Below are 7,600 nucleotides of genomic sequence, written 5' to 3' on the forward strand. Positions count from 1 at the left end.
CCGCCAAGTGCCTGTGGGTGAAATGGGGGTGGTAGCAGCGGCACAGCTGCCGATAGATTATTTCTGTGTCAAATAAGCAGTCTCTCACCTGCCTTAATGCCCATCTACTCTGACGGCAAGAGAAAAGTTTCTGAGCTTCAGGCAATTTCACTGACCAGAGGGAACATCTGCAGGTTGAATCTGCTGTTAGAGAGGTGAACCTCTTGCACTTAAATGCACGATTCTTTAAACGAATGTTACAGAGCTGCAGGAATAGGTGAGCTCCTTGCTCCAGACTTTATCTTTTATGAGATATCTAAATACCTGCTTGGTAAAAGGACATATACATAAACACCCCAAAGTTTCTCTTTCTTGATAGATTTTTCCCTCTGCATTTCCCATATTCCTTAGCTACATTTTAAGCACATCAATTGGTTCAGCTATAACTGATGTATCTAGGAGTGATGGTTGTTAAACATACAGTTAAACACCACTAATTTACAAGCAGGTAAAGATAATGAAAGTCTACTTGATTATTTATGCTACTTTCTTGCTTCTGCAAAAACAGTTCCTAAAAAAACTGTCAAATTGAAAAAGTGGTGAGTGTACAGTAAGTGAATGGACATTTCAGTGGGCAGAAGTTATCTATAATGTATGTCTATTTATTTCTAAAGGTTAAACACTTCAAGAAGAACAGGTCTGCCAGTCTGGGATCCGATCAGATACGCGACATGATTTCTATAATTTGAAAATGTGGTTTAAAGAATGAAAAGGGATGAAACCCCAGTAAGCCCTTCTCCTTCCCACCATGTGTTACTGCCCCAGAATTTGCCTTAGAGGGGATCTGAAGTGTACACTTTCTTACAGTAATAATGCTATAAAATAATCAGTGCATTTTAGCACGGACACAGACTGTAAGCCCTTCAGCCTCAATATTTTGTATTTTAGCTGTGGGAAGTACTGAACAAGAAATCACACATGCAGGATCTCCCCCTAAAAGCCAGCTTGGATCAACTTGCCACCTGCCAGCAAGGCTGAGTACTCGCAGTAATGCCAAACCGCAGCGGTGCGGGGACATCTCTGCTGTCCTACGTGTAGGAGCACGTCTGTTGGCAGGGGACAGCGGGGAGGGCAATGCCTCCTGGTGTCTTCTGTGTGCTGGGGCTTGGTCACCCAAGAGCAAGGACCAGGTTTGCAGCTGGCCAGCGGTGCTCTGGAAATCACAGCTGGCCTCAGCAGCACCGGGCTTAGCAGAGGTGAGGAGATGAGTGGCTGTGATTTTTTTATTTTCGAAGCACCTGGCATGGGGAAAATGAGCGACAAGGTGGGATCCCACTTTGCAGCTATTCGGTCTCCACCGAGTGCCCTGCCCCAGCACCTCTGCTCCGTGCTGCAGTACAGCTGGCCAAATCGTCCAAGGGAGCTGTGGGTTTCAGCCCCAGCCTTTAGCTACATGTACATTTAACTAACTAAAGAAGCCAGTGGTTTTTTGATCTTTTAAAATTTGTTGTTCACCCGGATACTTTCCAGTGCTTACCCCAGAGGAATTCAAACCTGTTGCCAAACTGCTTTTCTCCATTATTTTTTGTGGCTTGTTTGAAGGTGGAGGAAGCACACACTGAAAACCACTGGAGCAAGCGATGGTGGAGGCAGGTATGAAAGACATTTGGTTAAAATGCAAGCGGGAGCACGTACACAGTGTTTTGCAAAAGCTTCAATTAGATGAATTGTTTCCATTGAATTGATGCAATTCTACATTTAGATAAGCTTCTAAGGTATGACTCTTAAACTAGTTTTCTTAGGAGACTATCAAAATCTGGATGACTGTTCTTATTTCTGGCTTCATAACTCTAGACAGAGCTGAAAGGGATGATGCAAAATGGTCCCAACTGGTTTGATGTAACCACCACGCTCTAAACCAAGCTAAGGCATCGTCACTCGTTCCCCAGCACATGCTAAACCGGTCCTAGTGGGAAGCTGTCCTGGAGCCAGCTTGCCTTGCCTAGTTATAGGATGTTTTAGCACTCAGACAGATGACCAATTCAGGGGAACACATCAGCCGAATGTCTTCATGTTGCCTTTAATCAGTGGCAAAGGAAGATTTTTTTTCAGTGTGCAAATACATGTTAACACCATTTGACTCAGGCCTTATTCTGTTGCAATTCTGGGAGCTAGTTTTGAGAGTAGAAGCCCCCAGAAGCTCGCAGTGGTGGTGGTGGTTGAGGGGATATGTGTGTGCCAGCTCTGCTCAGCCCATCAAGAAGTTATAAGCATGAAAGTCACCACAACAAAACCATGGAGCTGCTTTAATGTCAGCAGCAAAGGAAAGCTGGGAGACTGGGGGCTGCCAGTGCAGTAAGGAAAAAGAGTGAGCCAATGCTTGGAGGGCTCAAAATCCTCATCTAGCACGCAAGACCTTGTACCGTCGTTCTTCCCTTGACTCCGGAATATAATGCACTTACACAGGGCCCAGTCTTCCCCTCACTAAAGGCTAATACTACCCCATGGGCATACCTTGCAGTAAGCCTATCTAGTGTGTTATCAGGGAGATAAGTTTGTGCTGTTTGCCAGACACAAGGCAGTTCTGCAAGGGCAGTTTGTTACAGACCCTACATAGGCAGTAGCATCTTAAAATCCATTTTCAAGTTGCAAAGCATGTGGAGAGGTTTGTTCCTTGGAGGTATCTCTCAAACTGAAACAAAGCCAGTGGATTTCACTCAAACAAATGGTATTTGTGCAATGTGCTATTGGCTAAATTCAGATTTTAGCTCCCCAAGGAAATCTGGAATAATCCTGTTGAAGGGCTCGGGATTTAAAGCGGTGCCTGCCGTCGGTGTGTGGCCTTGCCTCTGCTCTCACGGGAAGGAATGGCTCCAGCAGGACGGACCAGCTGCGTCAGGCATTGCCCTGCTTTACACGGCCTGACCCCAGATGAAGATCAGGCTTTACGTGACTTTGGTGCACACCACATTTTTTCCATGGCACAGCAGCAACTGCCGCATGCTGTATTTTGAGCAGCGAGTTGAGAGGATTACTGACAACAAGCAGCATTGCGTGGGGAGCATTCCCCCGTCGTGATGCAGAGGGATTTAGGTATGTAACTCCCGATGCAGCTGCATAATAGACACAATAAACTGGTTTTGCATCAGTTCCTAATACTTTGTCCAGCTGCCGTCCCTGGAAAGCACCGTTCAGCTCTGCAGAGAGCCACAGCAGACTGCGGGGTAAGGAGGGCCAGACTGGGGCCATGCCCTCCGAGCGCTGGGTGCAGATGTGATGGGGTGGGGATGCTGAACCCCTCCTTGAACCTCCTCCTCCCCAGCTGTGCTTGTCCTGAGAGCTGGTCTGGTCCTGCTGGGAGAAGAAATCCCTTGCAAGAAAACTGCTGCACTCCTCGGTGAGAGTTTCCATATTTAAAGGATGGTCTTGCAATTTCTCTAATACTTATCAAGGCCTCAGCAGTGCCCAGGAGTGTCGCCTGATCCCTGCCCAGCCATTTCATCCTTTAATTCAGGTTAATGCTCCAAAGAAGTACTGTACTTATCCCCATTACACAACCACACATCAGGCCGTCCTGCTGGGAGGTGTTTCAGGGCCTGTGTACCTTATTTTAGCATCAGCTCCTCTCAAAACTCTTAAGTTCCTGATACTGTTTGTTTGCATCATGTTGATTTATTTTATGAATCAAATGAAGATAATTTCTCAAGGCTATAAGACGTAAAAATTTCTAGGTGAGGACCACATTTTATTTACACTGATTTAAGGCTGTGGCTGTAGCTTATTTTAATAATTCTTACGTTCTTTATCTTTTTTTGCTTTCCTCACCAAGGAGTGTGATCTTTAATTTTTTTTTTTTTTTTAATGGCTAGCAGTTTATGGAGAGATTTTAAAAGGTAAGGAATGCATGTGACTACTTATTGTCTGAACTCCCATAACTTTTAAAAAAGTGCAGCCTGCTTCCTCCCTCTCCTTTTCCCCCGCTCTCCACCTGCTGACATCTGCCTTCCCCAGGCTCGGCGCGCTCGTGGTTTGACAGACTCCTTCTTCTGACAAGACAGAGCCCCAAATCCCTGCTACCTGTGTGGTGTGGAAATGGTGAGGAGGTGTGGAAGGGCTTTCATCTCCCAGGCAGCATCCTCCTTCTCCTTCTCCTTTCAAGCCCATTGCTATTCTTTCGGCAGTAGCCACTGAGGAGCTCCTGCTGGGACCCCCTTTCTTTGCATTTAAGGTGCATGAGAGAAAATTGGAACCCGATAGTTGGCAGGATGTGTTGGTGCTGTACGTTAAAACTTCCTAGAGTATAATTAATTAGCAGAGCAAGGGGAACTCCTCAGGTGTGCTTTTCCCGTGAGCAGGCTCCTCAGTGCTCACCCACACCTACCCTGATGGCAGCAGCTCACATGGGGATGTTTGTACACAAGCACGTTCATGGTCTATAGTTTACATACTGGTGCTGCGTCAGTATATACTGCAGTGAAAAGATTTTCCTGCAAACACCTTTGCATTTCGGGAAGAATTTGCCTCTGTATTTTGAAATCACAACAGCTGCTGCTGCCCAACTTGTGGCCTTGCTCTCAGATCTTTCTTTCAATCTGTAAATCCTTACATTTTTTTCCCCCCCAGCAGTACAATCTCCAGCATGGCAAATTTAAGGCTGCTGACAAAAGACTTGTTTTTCTTAGTTACCCTTCTCGGGCCTCTTAGATGTGGCCTGTGACCTCCTGGGGCCCAAAGCTACACTAGGGCCCGCCACACCAGACTGCACGTCCCAGAGCAGAGAGCTCTTTCTCCATCAAAAGTTTAGAAGCATGGCTGTCAAACGTGACAGTTGAATTGGTCAAACTCCTTGAGAAACTAAATTTACTCCCTCAAAGTTTGCATTGCAAACGTGCCCTGAGCTTTTTCCAGGCTGTCCGGACTGAGATAAGATTTTTTCTGAAGGATGAATAAGCATAGTTTCAAGTCTGTAAAGAAAACAGCAGCTGACAGGAAAGAAAAAAAGTGTGGGAACCAATGTTTTACTTTTAAAACATTGAAGTGTGAATGTGCTCAGTTAAGGGGAGATTGTAAAAAATACAGAGAGGGATTCGGTGCCTAAATACCACTGATGTTATCTTACTGAAATTCTGCCGTGTTCTCCCACGTACTTCTGTTCTTGGCTAAAATACTGCCCAACCCCTCAGGCAGCAGGGAGAGAGGGGTGTTTCTCCTGTCCCTCCTGGGACTCATGGGACAGCCAGCATGGAAACTCCTGGTCTCTCTCTCTTTGGTGTATGCTATATCCAGATCCCCTGCAGACTGGAGGGAGATTTCTGGTGGCAACCTGCACCGGGGTTCAGCCTGAGCTTCCAGTAGGGCTAGTCCTGTCCCAGGGCAGGAGGCACTCCCTGCCCCTCGGAGATGCCTTCCAGGCCTGAGTTGATGTCATTCATTCGAGCATAGCTGTAGAAACACAGGAAAATATTTCATTTCAGACAACTTAATGAACTCCCATTTTCAGCCTTTAGTCCTTTAAATAGCAGAACAGGAAATATGAGTAACTTGCAACATCTGACAGAAAATGAAAGTAGCTGCTTCGTTCTTTTATGACCTGTTACCTTATCGAACAATGACGTGAGAATGTGTTGGGACAAACTTGATGAGGTGCTCTCAGCCGTGAGGTGCCTATTAGGCTGTTTGTTTTTCCCCCTATTTAAAGGTATCATTTGCCTTATGGTGGATCCTGAAAATACCCAAGGTAACCACATGCCCAGCGCTGGCCGAGAACCCCGGGTAGTGGATTGTTATTACAAGGTCTGAGAAACAATTTGCCATCTGGAAATTATCCACTTTACAAATGTACTCTTTATAAAGAAGTAATGCTCTCCAGGTTTTAGGAGGGATTTCCAATATACCATGGGGGAAAAAATCTTTTGCAAAAACAGACCGATGAAGGATTTTAGCTTACACTAGCAGCCCTGGTGTGAAGCACCTGGCTGGATGCTCTGGGTGCTAAGACTGCTGACGGCTGTGTCACCGTATCCTCCTTTCCTCAGGAGACTGGTGATGTGTGGTACCCACAGCCGGCTAGCAGAACCAATGGACCCCAATATCTTCTTGGCTTAACTTGTTTTAGCAATTCAAATCCAGAATGTTCTCTTTATGATTACCCAGGACAGATATATTTTATTGCTCTTCAGGACATGGGTAGACTCTTTTATACCACTTTCCTTTTTCATGGTTTAATTGTTTCCAGCCTTCCTTACTGGAATTGAACTAAATATATATCTAGCACGGAAAAAAAAAAATAATTGAAAAGAGGTGTTTCAGACATATATGGGAAGATGCAACTAAAAGACTGCTTTAAAATGTTTGCAGGTCTCAATCTTAGCTTCAATAATATTTTGAGAAAATCTGAAATAATTTTGCAGCATACTTTGGGGAAGATGGGAGAAATAAGAGCCATCGTTCATAGAAAAATCAATGCAGTGAATACTACAATTTTATGTTAGCTCTTCATTTCAGCCACTGAGGAGCACGTATTGATTGAATGGTGCCTTGCTGCGCTGCAGGCTCAGGGCAGATGCATTTCCCAAGATATACACAGAAATCAAAAGGAAAATTGGCATCATATATTAATGAGCAATCAATTACACTGCAAAGAATGTTTTGAAGCCGCTTATCTTCCACGTGTAAACAAGACGCCTCACTGATTCAAAGCATGTAAAACAATGCTGCAACAGCTTTTCTATCTAACGTGTTGGAACCAGAGCTGTGCCAGCTCTGATATAAAACCTGTAATCTAAAAATTAAACCAGTTATTGCAGTGCATATTAGGATTCAGGAAATGTTTCTATTTCTTTAGAGCTAGTAAGACTAATAATAACTCTTACTATGATAAAGTTTTTATTTTTAAAAGACACATACCCTCCTACTTCAGCATGCAGACCAACCTCTTCTTGCAAGTGATGGTAACCGAGACTGCATGAGACCGTAATACACCACGGTAAGCATTATTTTGGATAACTGGCCCAGGATATAATCTCTTCCTAAACCCATCTGCATGCGCAAGATTGTACCCGGATTACATCTATGTGAATGGTCTTCCCAGGAAGGGCCAGGCCTCTAGTACATCTGCAGTACCAATTTATACACTTTTTCTTACCAGCATCCTGAGCAGCCCGCTCTGCCTAGATAAGGAGTTTGATGCTAAATTCAACCTTCCTGTCTCTGGTAGCTGCTTCCCCCTTCCTGTGAATGCTGTTTACATCGGGGCAATCAGGACATTGGCTTCCGAGCACAGTCAGATTGCTGAGTATCCCAAAGCTTCCTTCCGCTAGCTGAAAGATGTCTGCTTACTGTCTTTAATTACTATCACATATATTGCATTGTCTTAGAGTAAGGCCATATTGCTTGCCTTTAAATAGAGACTGAAAAATTCTACGGATACTTTATAAATATCCTACACCATTCAAGAGCTAGTTAACAATTCTTTCCCCTCTGTAGACAATCACATTTTAAAATAGATGTATTTAAGGTACCTGGAGCTAGAATATTATGCATTTGTTTGACCAGTATGAAAATGTCTTCCTCCTCTCTGCCTCCCAGTTCTTTAGTACAAGCTCTGAGGCTGTAAGGGTTT

Source organism: Cariama cristata, unplaced genomic scaffold (genome assembly GCF_000690535.1).
Source record: "Cariama cristata isolate BGI_N322 unplaced genomic scaffold, ASM69053v1 scaffold4463, whole genome shotgun sequence".
NCBI classification, from domain to species: domain Eukaryota; kingdom Metazoa; phylum Chordata; class Aves; order Cariamiformes; family Cariamidae; genus Cariama; species Cariama cristata.